The 14,217-nt window shown below is 27.6% G+C and overlaps 1 protein-coding gene across 1 annotated transcript in view; it reads left to right on the top strand.

Annotated features, from left to right (window-relative positions):
• Window positions 1-4,388: 4,388 nt before the first annotated feature.
• LOC107445477 (pro-interleukin-16) overlaps window positions 4,389-14,217 on the top strand; it is a 202,396-nt gene continuing 192,567 nt past the window's right edge. Inside the window, exon 1 of the mRNA XM_071183066.1 lies at window positions 4,389-4,651. The gene's annotated coding sequence lies outside the window, so the exon portion shown is untranslated. The remainder of the gene's footprint in view (window positions 4,652-14,217) is intronic.

Here is a 14,217-nt window from a genome sequence, read left to right as displayed (position 1 = left end):
TCTTTTCCACTGAGTAATTTTTTGTATTTTGTATTTTAATACATTGAAAATATTTTATTTGCGCTTTAAGTTTATTAGCTTTAATAGCAACAGTTTATTAGCATTTTATGTCATGTTTTATTCTAGGTTTATCTGAACTCACCTTTCACTAAACTTCAAATTTTAAAATACCATTGGAGGTGAAACATAATTTGCCATGAAAAAATTCTCCCGCGATATAACGTGTTCTTAAAGGAGAGAAGAATTCCTTATTAAAATGAATGTAAATAAAAGGAATAATTAAAAAGACAAATTATAATGATAATAATAAATCATACATACATATTTCTCTTCACTCTGAATTGTAACATGGGGCTCATATCATAGCTTTCCATTTAACTCTATTTGAAACCAGATATAGTTCGTCTATAGAAAAAACTCCCCTCTCCACAAAGTCTGCGGTCATCTGCCGCTATGCAAGCAAGAAACATCTCATAAGGGGGAGCTTCTCTTTCCCATGATTCCTTTTCTCCCTCTGACTCGAGCTAAGACCTGTCTTAAATATTTACCTAACACCCCTACTTGAAATAGTTAAGCCTCGTAACCATAGTCACCGCCACTGTTCCAGACGAATATCGAGGGGAATTCTTTCCATAGACAGACTGTATTTTGATTCTCTTCAGGTCTTTCATATTGTTTTTCAATTCATTTACATTGGTACTGAGACAAATATTTTTGGTTCTTTCTCTTTTTCTTTTGCCTTTGGGTTCCAATCAAAAACTTTTTTTACTATAAATCTTTCAGGTTTACGTAGAACACAACCAATCCATTTACGTTTTTTTTTTTTTCTTTCTTTTTTTTTTTTTTGAAGTTAGAAATAATAATTTTTCTACATTTATATTTTTTTNTTTTTTTTTTTCTTAAATTTCCAGATCAATCGGTTTCTTTTTTACTTTTCTAAGGATTTCTGCATTACAAATTTTATGGAATCACTTGATACGCTGGATTCTTTTTAAACAGTTGTTATTAATTATTATTCTTATTCATATTATTTTTATTCATATTATTTTTATTGCAATGCCATGTCTCAGATCCATCGAGTAGGACATTAGCATTGAAAAATCTATAATTTTTGTTGAATTGGTTATTTTTGTTAATAATAAATCGACTGCATTGAAAATTTTCAGTTTTGATTAAAATTAATTAAAATAAATCCAAGGCAAAATTTTATCGACGAAATTCGATGACAAATAATAAGTGAACACGAAATGTAGTTAAGTGAAAGCAAATTACTTTTCTTTCTGAAACATTAACACTAAAATCTGATAAAAGACATTTATTTCTGGAAACACTATCACCATTATTTCACTCGGTCGATTTTGATATTCCGAAAAATCGTATCGATAAAAATATTTTTGTTCTTAAAAACTTCTATTTTAAGCAACGAACGCCAAATGAATGCCATATATTTTACTCTTATCTCCATTTTCTCACCAAATTTAAAACGCTTGAAACAACGAGACACCTATTTATCTTATTAATCATTCAATGCCTTTTCTAGACTTTCTAACGGTATTGTCTTCTTTTTTGGCTTACTGATGCCCACGAAGTTTTCAACCTTGGACGATCAATTTTTGAAAATTGGATGATCGCCCACGAAGTGTCCTTTTGACTTGACTTGCTTTTGTGTCTTGATGTCAGAAAGTGATTTTATTGTTATATTCTGTCTTCACTATCGTTAACTTTCCTACTCTTTAGTGATTTGCCACTTCTGGGCTAATAAGCTTAACTCTTTGTTTTGTTTTCGATTTTGCCAAACAAATTAGTATTTCCGTTCATTCCTCATTTTCGCAATGGAAAAAATTTTTTGTAGAAGCACAAAACTTGCTGGTCTTAAAACAACAAAAAAAATCAGTTATAAGGAAATAATTATTAAAATACGATAGCGGATATAGTACTCTGTTACTCACAATTGTGTAGCCTTGTCAAAAAATGGTATAAAAGAAAGCACGTTCGGGAATAGGAACACATGGGGCGGGATAGCCTAGTTGGCAGGGTCCTGGACTTTCGTGCGTAAGAACGGGAGTTCGAATCCAGCCGGCCAAAGACTCCCCGTGTAGTAAATGTTACGTTACGTTAAATCTATCATGTCGCAAAGTCCTCCCTGCTTCCATAATAAATTAAACCTCTGGGGGTACTGAGTTGGAGATTAGTCTTGCTCTGGTTCAGGTCAAAATTACGATCCGATCACGAATGAATGAATATATGAATGGATCTACCCTATAAATGGGTGTGGCAGAAGTCGAATTCTTAGTCATAGATGGCGCCACCGGAAAACGAGAACAGCCTCCCTGCCTTAATGGCTGACGACAACAACAACAATAGGAACACATTAGGCACCATCTTCCGAAACTAGCACTCGATCTTAAGTAATCTTTTATATAGAAAACTTGAAATTTTGAAGGCTGCATGTCAGTTAAATAAACAGTTTGAAAAAAGAAACAAATGTAATTAAATGCTTTTTTTCCTCTTTCTAGAACATCAAAAGAAATTTTCTGTTTTTCTTACATGATTTTTTTTTTTACTATTCCTATTCAAATGTAATTTACTCAACGATCACTTTTCGAACCACGTAAATCATAAATCGCAATAAAAATCTATGTGATTTTTATTGATACAAATGAAAGATTATTAAGATTTTCCGCTTGTTCCTGTCTCTCAACCTGTTGATTTAACTATCTTACTTCACTTTCATTCAATACCTCTTTTGTACAAACAGAATGAATAACTCTTTCAATTCTTTTCAAAGATAGCCAATCCTTATTTCTTGTTTTCATCTCTCAAGCATCGGTTAGCAGGATTGTTATTCGAATAAGTACAATGAACCGGTAGTATAGATAACACATAACGAAAATTAATTTGTAGGAAATCATTACTTATTGTGAGAAGATGTCATTATTTCCCGAAACATAACATAGAATGTATGTTTGTGACGATAAACAATTTTCATTCCGTTTGCTTCTTTTTGATTATTAATAATTTTGACTCAAGTGGCTTGTTTATAGCGGTTCCGTGTGTACATATGTGATAATTTACTTGATTACGGCGGTAAATTAGATTCCGACTGCTTGTTCGTTGCACTTGCGTCAATTTACTTGATTGCGGCAATAAATAAGATTCATACTTCTTGATTATGACGAGATTATTAATAATTTTGATTTAGATAGCTTCATTACGACAATTAATTTTAACTCAGACTGCTTGCTCATTACTCTTGATGATTCTTAATGAAGTGAGTGGGTTTAAGGAGGAAAGCGAATCTGCAGGATCTGAGAATCAGAGTGAATCTGCCAATTGGTGTACAAGGGACTCAGTGAATCAACCCATTTTCGAATCAGTGAATCGGCATATTAGTAAATGAGCGAACCAATGAATAGCATCAATTAATATTTGTTCTTCGTTGATGTGATTTAACGTATGTCATTTACTTTTTTCATTGTGATCCTTTATTAGTTTAATTAGTTTACTGAATGTTGATATAATCTATGAAATGTTGATATAGCAGGGAAATCAGGTTTAGAGAAGAGTTGAACCAGTACGCAAACAAATTTGTACAAGAGGGACCAATTTGTAACTAATTATATGAGCTTATAAACCTTCAATTTGCGCTAAAGAGAAAACGATCACTTTTTAAAAAAAATCAAACTAAACTAAACTCAGCGGCGCGACAGAAATTATGTTTTCTAAAATCTAATAAAGTTTATTAATTGCTTCAATTTCAGATTTTATTCCTAATTTCTGGTTTCTAAATGCTAAATTTTATAGATTTTTTCCCCAGGTTTAGTTACATTTTAAGACTAATTACAACAGAAAGGTCAATGAAACTTATAATATTTAGCAATAAGGATAATTTTTTTTTCTCTATTTAGTGTTGACTATTGTTCAATACTTTCTCAATTACCATATTTTCGACCGCGAAGTTACTTTCTTTGATTGCTCTCCAGCCTCCCCCCCCCCCAANGCCTCCCCCGCTCCAAAAAAAAAATTCAATAATTTTTTCAGCATATTCAAGAAGTTTAAAAATTACCAGTGGTTTATTCCATTAAATCATTTTCAAAATCATCGCAAAATGAACGGCTTGCTCATTTTATTTTTTCACAACTTAGGTTTTATTTCTTTCGCTTCAGTAAACATTTATTACAACTCACTAAATTGAAAAAACCGTTTCGACGAAACAATACCAAAACAAAGACAAATCGAACGTTACCTAAGAGCACTCACACAGGATTATAGAAGTTTTTTTTTTTATTTTTTTATCCTCAACTCATAAGAACGTAACCTTTAAAAAAGAAACGAAAAGAAAAATCGAACAAAAAAAGATGGAACTTTAGAAGATTTCGAACAGTTGTTAGATGAATTGAAGATGTTCCCCCAGGCGGAAGCGATTAACCACCCACCGCTTTCTCCGGACCAGTCTGCGGGGGAAGGTCAGTTTTCGAACGTTTTCAATCGTAAAGTCCTCTTCATTTTAGTTGCCACCTGTTTGCCACACCTGTCGCATGGACTAGCCTCATCCTCGTGTTGAGCGTGCTTTTCATCACATGTGCTTAACATTACGTCACGTGTGCTAAAAACAGGCCGCTATGCATTTTTTGTGATTGATTGTTTAGCGGTAAGAATATGTTTTTTTTTCCTTTTTTTTATATTATTATTCTACAATTAAATTCCAACTTATTATTTTATTTGCATCCCCATATAAATATTTTTGCAAGTAGAGATTCGTGTATTCATATTTCTATCAACATGAATACATATTCTTTGGGTAATATCTACTATTTGTCATAATTATTAATATCTTATTTAATAAAATAATTCGTTAATTCACTAAGGAAATTTAAGTGCTTTTTTTTCCTTCTTACTGCATTTTGGTAAAAATATTGATTTTTTACCGGTAAGAATAAATTTTTTTCACTATCATTATTCTATATTAAATTCCAACTTATTATTTTACTTGCATCTCCATATGAATATTTTTGTATGTAGAGATACATATATTCATATTTCTATCAATATGAATACATACTCATATTCTTTGGGTAATATTTACTATCTGTATAATTATTATTATCTTATTTAAAAAAATTCGTTAATTTGCTCAGAAAATTTCAGTGTTTTTTTTCCCTTCTTCTTATGGCATTTTAATATAATTATTTTCCTACGTAGAGAATTCTATATATTAGGCACATTTCTGTCATATTTTATTGTTTGATTATAATTACTAAATCTGCACTAATTATTGCAATCTTGTTTAAAATAATTTGTTGAGGAAATTTAAGGGTTAATAATTTTAGTGTAGGTTTTGCATACTGTTTTTAGTTTTCGTATCTCTATGTAAATATTTTTCTATGTAGAAATTCATGAACTTATGAAATTCATTTATTATAACATCCATCATACCTCATTATTTTATTATAACTATTAATAGTGTAATAATTCTTGCAATAATCTCTTAAATAATTCGTAATAGAAATTTGAGGAGTAATAATTTCAGTGTAATTTTGCATTACGTTTATGTTTTTATTTTGCGTCTCTATATAAATATTTTTCCATGCAGAGATTCATGTATTATAAATATTTCTATCACATCTAATTGTTTGATAGTTACTACAATTTGCGTAATAATTATTAAAATCTTATTTATAATAATAAGCTACTGTTACAGAATAATCTCTTTCTGTTTAGAGATTCGTGTAATATAAATTTTTCTATCTCATCCCATTGTTTGATAACTATGTACTACAATTTGCGTAGTAATTATTAAAATCTTATTTATAATAATAAGCTACTGTTACAGAATAATCTTTTTCTGTGTAGAGATTCGTGTAATATAAATATTTCTATCTCATCTCATTGTGTGATAGCCACTACAATTTGCTTAATATTTATTAAAATCTTATTTAAAATAATATGCAATGGAAATTTCATGACATTTATTTTTCGTGAAGTCTTGGCTACCCACATAACACGACACAAGTTTGATCAGGAGAACGCGTAACATGTAAACCACTCAAAAAAGAAATTATTTGAGTTTTATTTATTCGTGAAATTTTAGCTATCTATACATAACGACACACGTTTTATTAGGACAACATGTACAATCTCATCTCAGAAAATAAATTATTTAATTTTTATTTTTTTCGAAAACTTTTAGACGACATATTACGACGCAAGTATAATTTCAGAAAATATATATACAATATATATTGAGAAACTTTAGTTACCTACATATCACGACGCATGTTTCGTCAGAAGAAAATATAACATGTATAATCTAAAAAATAAATAAAAAAAAATACATTTATTTCTAAACTTTATTTTTTTAGAAATTCCGTTGAGAAAAATTTCGTTGACCTACCTTTTTATGATCTCAAGACCTAAATTTAGGTCTGAACTCACAGATTGAAAACACCTTGCTTAAAAAATAGAAGAAACACTTCAAATATTTTGAGAAAAAAAATCAATCATAAATGACGAAAAAAAAAATTTATATCGATAAAATAAAGTTTCCAAAATGACAGCTTTTAAATTGAAATAGAAATAAAAACGTCATCATCAACTTCAAATATTTGAATAGAAATAAAAGCTTTTAAATATGAACTGGAAACGTTAAAACTGAAAAAAGTTCCTAATGAGTTCTTCTATTCAATCTGAAACTTTTTCATCCACAGTAGCTCGAATTCTTTTCATTTATTTTACTCACATTTATTTTAATCCGAGGTAAGATATTATTCCTTATTAATTTTTATTTCTGGCAATAGTTAAGTATTCACAAAAGATTTATTCTTCATTGATTTTATTCGAAGAACTTTTTCTTTTACAATTAATAATTCGACGATAATGCTTTAATTTTTTCCTTAGATAAAGCTGTTTTTAAAAATGTAAGAATCTTAAGTGCATTTTCTGTTTTATGAAATTTTAATGTTTTATTGGAAAATGGGAAATTTGTTCTCCATTAAAGGGAGCTATTTTTTTTGGAAATATTCCTCGAGTAGAGTGAATAATAAATGCTTTTGCATTTATTTTTACGTTTTGAAGTGCTATTTAAAAGAAACATTAATTGCACTTAAAAATTAAGTAAATTTTTAAAAGTCCTTTAGTGTTTTTAGAAAAATGTTTCCCTCTTTTTAAGTTATCTTTCTAACGTTGCATGTTTAATAAAATAAACATTAATTAAAACTAATTTCGGAATTTTACTTTTTGTATCTTATTAATCTTACGGTTAATTTAATTTTGTCGTAATTAGTTTGAAATTGCTTTTTAGTTATTGACATTTAAACTCGTTTTCAACGAGCGTAGTTAGTTTATATCTTTAAATTTTTTGGTTACTCATTTATGAATTATAATTTATGAAATATAAATTATGAAATATAAATTATGAAATATAAATTATGAAATATGTATGTATAACTTATTTAGCTACTCATTTATGAAATATAAATTTTTTAAATACATAATTGAAAAAGCACACTCATAAAATCCATAAAATTGTTATTTAAAAAGGAAAACTAATAATTTTAAAATGAAAATATGACTGAGTTAAAATAAAAACTATTTGTAACCTAATTTTTTCAAAACTTCAAAAATATAATCCATAGCTATACTGTTTGAAGACGTAATAATAGGTAAAAATTGAGAACTCTTCTCTGTTCATTGAAACGTATGCTATCATATTGCTATCTATTATTGGAATAAAAATATTTTGGTATTTATTGTAACAATAAATGTTCGCAATGTAAGTTAACATTTTTGAAACATTTATTCACAGTATTTGCTAAAAATGTCAGAAGTATTGTTATCCATTTTTATCATAAAACACCTTGTACCACATGCTATATTTATCAAAACATTTCCAAAACTTATCATAGTCTCGATGAGCGATATAAACAAGACAGAATGATCTAAATTTACAGTGAGTAGAAAATAAAGAGGCATCAAAATAAAATGCTCATGTTCTTATCTATTCTTTTATTAAATCCGCACAAAAAAAATCGGTGATAAAAAGTCATCTAAATCCTTAAAATAAAATTTTTGTATGATTATTAGATATCAATTAATTCCTATTTTTGGAAGTGCTTACATAATAAATAAATCGTTGTATGGCAATCTTTTATTCCAATAAACTCTCTTATCATATAATAAACATTATAAGAGTAGTTTTATACACTGTTTGCAGAAAATGTTAAACGTAAAGCTTTAAACTTTGATCATAAATCAATCTCGCTAGATGCTATAGTCACCAAAACATTCCCAAAACTTATCATTATTTAGATAAAAGATACAAACACAACAGAGACTACTGAGTTCTAATGAAAACGGAGGAGTATCAACATAAAATGCTGATACTGTTCTTAGCCGTTTTGTCACTAAATCCTCAATCAACAAAATTCTATTGCGTGTTTATTATATGTATAGAGTCTGGAAGTTCCTCAAAAGATAAAACTATACCTAAACACATTCTAAGATTATTTAGGTTATCAGACCGTATTGGCAGTTTCAGAATAATGTCTGTAAACAGAGCAAGATAAGCAACTGCTGTAGTTCTGTCTTTTATCCTCGACTATTTTTTTCCCTTGTCTCTTCTGCGAATGACATAGCGTGTCTAAGTGGCTATAATATTAACCAGAAGAAGAAAAATAGCAATAATATCAGGGTTTGAGAGTTTTACTGGAATGTAAATTTGTTTCGTGGAAAATAAAATTGCCATACTTAATTTTGGAAATTTTCTAGCCTAATTTTAGAAAAAGTAGTGGGTTTTGCTAACTTTGAAGGCAAAGGGTACATAGACCATACCTCTTTGTAGGAGGTGTGGTTTTTAATCCAATCTGTGAAAAATCGGTTAAAAGCTAAGCCATAATATTTTTACCTTATTGCTTTACCAATTTTTTAAAAAAAAATTTTTTAGTTTACTTTCAGTTATAAACTTTTAAGGAAAAATTAGCCTCCTCTACATGTTCTATTTTTTATTATTATTTCAAGGAAAAAAATTGTTAATAAAGTAACAAAAATTTAATTTTGAAAGAATAAGTGTATCGCACTTTATTATCGCACTTATATTACTATTTACGTATTAGCTTTCTTGAACTCTTAAGTGCAGTTTTTACACGTATAAAAAAAATCTAATCAAATTACCGCTCTGTATAGTAATGACATTTCTGCTTAAAATTACATAATTCTGGTTTATGAAGCAAAATATACGGTATTTGAACCATTCATTTGGTAATTTTTCCGTTATTGCGGTCTACAAGAAATTCTAGTTTTCAAAATAATAATTCTTATTACCACAAACTTAATAAAAAATGCGAAATTGAAAAGTAAACTTAACCGAATAAATGGTTTTTTATGTCATGCTCTAATATATCATGATTAAACTACCAAGTTTACCACATTTGACAAATTAATCACAATATCATAAAACCATATTATATTGTTAATTTTACCAAAATCATTACCGAAGTGCTTCAGTAAAAATTACAGAGCTTTTTGATGTTTCCATAGAGCCAGAAAAAATTATACCATATTTTGGAAGTTTTGACCATTCTTTTTTTTTTTCTCAGTGTAAAAATGTCTTGTTAACCTTGATATGCACATGAAAACAACATTTAATAAATAATATTTTTGTATTAAATTTAATAATTAATTTTCTTATTAAATTCAATAATTAATTTTTTATTTAATAATTAATTTTTTCATAAAATTTAATAATATATTTTTTTAAATTTAATAATTAATTTTAATGAACAAAAACTAATAAATAAATTTGTCTAATAATAAAATTTTATGCTAATAAATTTATCTCTAAGAGATATTCACTCGCTTATATTTTTCATTTCAGTAGTCTGGTCTGTTATGAAACTTGTGTCTAGAAGCTTTAGCTTTAACATTATGACCTAACAACTCATACTCATCTAATTTTTTAATTAACTTGTCTTAAGTGCGATTCTCTATTTTGAATTTTTAAATAATTTGTATGAAGTGTAAAAAAAGAAACAATTCAACATGAAATACCAATCTTTTTAAGTTTTCAACTTCATGTTTAAAAAAAAAGAAGAAAAAAAAACAGTTTATTTAGTGCGATAACACATCCTAGAAATTTCGGTTTCCATTTCTCGAACTTGACAATATCTATTTTATTTCATAACTAACATAATCGTGCAAACATAAAATTTTTTTATCTTATCTTTATCCCTTGGAATTCCACTTTTTATCTTGTTATTGCTTACATTTGTGAAAGTAAAAGTCGAAACAAACATTAACTTTCATTATTTTTTTCGTGCTCTGTAGAATTAATGCAGTTAATATTTTTAACCAGTCCATTCATAAGAAAAAAAGAATTCCGAAAATTTTGTCAAAAATACTTTTAAGCAGAGTAGGGGCGGATTTTCAATTAAAATAATTTCTATTTATTGTACTTATATCTAGGGATAGGAACATACTTTTTTCTTAATGTTGTTAAGATGAAAGTACAGCCCATAATACTTAGAACAGAAAGTAATGGAAGTGGCATTTATGATTTTCTTTCCTAATTGTGCATCTTTATTAAAGGACAAGGTTTTGACAAAATAAATTTAAATCGCGATTTTGATAAAAGATGTTTTATCAGGCAAATGTCTAAGCAAATCAATAAGAAATGTTTTATTCATTTTATAATTTTCAAAAATTTATTTCATTACTTTAATAATTATCCTTTTATTTTTTTAATTTATTTATTATTCTTCATTACGTTACTTTTTTATTCATTGCGCTATTTATTTATTTATATGTTTAATTTATATGTTTAATATATTTCTTTTATTTATTTTTCAATAACTTTCCAGTGCGTCAAACATAATCTTACATAAAACCACTATATGAAAAAGTTATAGTATTAATAAATACAAGAAACAAATGAAATAAAATAAAAATATGACCACCGAAGCCGACGTCTTCAGGGGGTACCGACCTCGGTAGCCATTAAAACCAAAACCATTTCTATTTGAGGGAGAAGCAAAAGCTTAAAATATCTCCCTCAGTACCCCGATGGTTTTGTATAGAGGTCCAGGAAAAACAAGATACATTCAAAAGAATAAACAAATTACGAAAAGAAAATCAATAAAAATCATCAGAAAATTAAAAACTCACAGTCACANAAACCATTCGATAACAAAATTTTTCTAGATTATAGTAACAACATAACGAATCAGCGTTATATTTTTCTGGAAGTAACCAAAATTATTAATTTATTTGTTTTGTTTATTTTTTAATGACTTTGCAGTGGTACCTAACCATAACTTTTGTAAACAAATTTTTTTATAAAATTACTTGATGATTTTTTATAAAATTAAGTTTTTTTAGATTACAGCACAACGAAAATGAATTGGGGTTTTATTTTTCTGGAAGATACCAAAATTATTAATTAACTTATTTCTATTTCTTAACGACTTTGCAATGTGGCTTAATCATAATTTTTATAAACATAATTTGTCATAAAACCACTAGATAACAAAGTTGTTCCAGATTACAATAAAAATTAATTGACTCAGAGTTTAGTTTTTCTGGAATGTATCAAAATTATCATTATTATTTTATTTACTTTTTAATGGCGCTTCAGTGCGTTTAAACATAATCTTTATTAAACTATTGGAAAACAAATTTATTCCAGGTTAAAGTACAAGCATATATTTTTCTGGAAGTTTCTGAAACACCTATTCAATGACAGAAAAAATGAAAATAGCGAACTCTTTTATTAGTTTTTTACTCATTTAAATTAGAAATTATTTTGAATCCAAATGTCTTTTAAAATAAGTCATGACTAATTTATAAATATTTCATAGTACGAAAACAATATCCCAAGGCATTAATATTTTTGTTTATCAGCACCATCATTGTGAATTGGAATACATCAATGCACACGTTCCAATAACTCAAATTCTGATAATACACACAATCAAAAAGTAGTACACACCTATCAGTTTCAATTATCGACAGACTTTGCCATGTGTCATCAAGGTATAATTTTATGAATATTCAAAAGAACAATAATAATATTAAACTACCACTTTGATAGCCAATTAGGTCATCCAAAACCTGATGATCTCGTTCCCTTGGGTAGAATTGTTTCCGCCCTTTGTTCTTCTGAATAGGATAAGGTTATATTCATTGATTATCAAACAAGAAACAAGGCGTCTAAAACGAGATCATTAACATGGAAGCAACCGCACGAATTTCTGTAACAATCCGCACCAACTAGCCGGAATTGACATCCAGATACCAGAAAATAAAAATTTCGAAGAACGTACCATCTTAATGGAAATAGGTGAATGCCCTCATTTTGTTCATCTTCCTAATTGAATGAAAATAATAAATACGATTCCATAACAAGATGTTATTCAAAACCCTAAATTATAAAATTCTATACGAATAACTATAGAATGTGTAGTTTACTTATTTTTTTTTTCTTTCAAGTTTGAACTTTCTGTTCTGCTTCTTAAAGAATTCGTATTGAATTTTATGTTTCTGAAAAGAATTGAATTTTAAATTCAGATTTGCATAAAAAATATTGGAGAACATGCCATCTTAATATAAATAAGTGAATGCCCTCATTTTTTTCCTCTTCCTAATTAAATGAAAATAATAAATACCTTTCCATAACATGATCTTATTCTAATCCTTAAAATATAAAATTCTATGCGAATTACTAAAGAATGTATGGCTTACTAAAGAAATACTAGAGAATGCATGGCTTACGCATTCTTTAAAATTTGAACTTTTAATTCTGCTCCTATAAGAATTCGTATAAAATTTTATGTTTCAAAAAAGAATTGAATTTGAATTTCAGATGTCATAAAAGAAAAATTTCGGAGGACATGTTATCTTATTAGGAATTTGGGAATGTTCTCACTTTGTTTATGTTCCTAATTGAGTGTAAATTATAAATACGTATCCATAAAAAGCTCCTTGTTCTGAGCTTATAATTAACAAATTTTGTACCAAGAGCAGCTTCCTTAAGAAGTAGAACTAGAAAATATAACATTACGTTTTATTTAATGTTTGCATTCTTCACAGTTCGAATGTTCTATAATTTATCTTTAAGCATTCAGATACCATTACTTTAGACGGGTACTACTTTTAATTTTTTTCAATCAAAATCATATTATACTTTTAACGAAAAATATATATTAATTATCAAAATTAACAATTGGATAGGAAAAGCCATAAGTTATAAAAAAAATATTTAATATTAATTTTTATTTTTAATAATTCTTCTAAATTTCTGTTTTATTTCTCGATTAAAATATCCATGATCGTTTTAAAATTTGAACAACTTATTTAAAATTTAGTTTCTCAGAAACTATTCAACCGATTTCGCTAAAATTTAAATTTTAAAATTTACCTTCATTAAAATGATGTAAAAATTTGCATAACTTACAATTTAAAATATTTTTGACTACTATTAAATAAAATAATTAATAATTATTAAAAGTTATTTTTTTGAATGGAATTATCTTAGGACAAACAAATTTTGCAGCTGAAAATTTTTTTTAAATTTTCCCAGATATGGCGAAATACGCAAAAAATAAAATTAGCATTAAGGTGTTCAACTTCAGAGCTCTCTTCTGACCAAACAATTAGGATCATTTTCCCACAATGATGCTACTTGATGATGTTACTAACAGATTTTGAAGGTACGAAGTCAAAATCTGTTGAAAAATGTTTATTTTAGAAAATATGTTTTTGGTAACTTAAAGATATCGTCTACACTAATTAATTAGCATATTTGAGGTCTTCCCCTCAAAACATTAAGATTGAGTCCTAGAAAGTGAAGATTCGATGATTTTATCTGAAGTTATTTTGGGTGATTGGTTTCCTTTTTTTTTCTTCGAGTTGTACCATACATAAAATACTATAAACTAATGTCTTTTTGCCTTCTTCTTTTTTTTAAATTAAATTTATAACAGGCAATCGATTATGATTCTTGCACCAAATTCATGCAACAGGGAATAAATATGTTTCCCTAAGTTTCTGTTTTAAGCTCAAAAACTTTCTGTGGTAAGTAAACTTATGGCAAAGTAAACTTATAAAAAGAACTGCAGAAGTGAACTCATGAAAGCGATAGAAGGTATTAAAAATCCCTTCAAAATTTTTTCTAAATATTTTGATGAATGAAAATAACGATAACGATATTTCCGACATGCCCAGAAT

Source organism: Parasteatoda tepidariorum, chromosome 7 (assembly GCF_043381705.1).
Source record: "Parasteatoda tepidariorum isolate YZ-2023 chromosome 7, CAS_Ptep_4.0, whole genome shotgun sequence".
NCBI classification, from domain to species: domain Eukaryota; kingdom Metazoa; phylum Arthropoda; class Arachnida; order Araneae; family Theridiidae; genus Parasteatoda; species Parasteatoda tepidariorum.
This window is presented reverse-complemented; position numbering and strand designations above follow the sequence as displayed.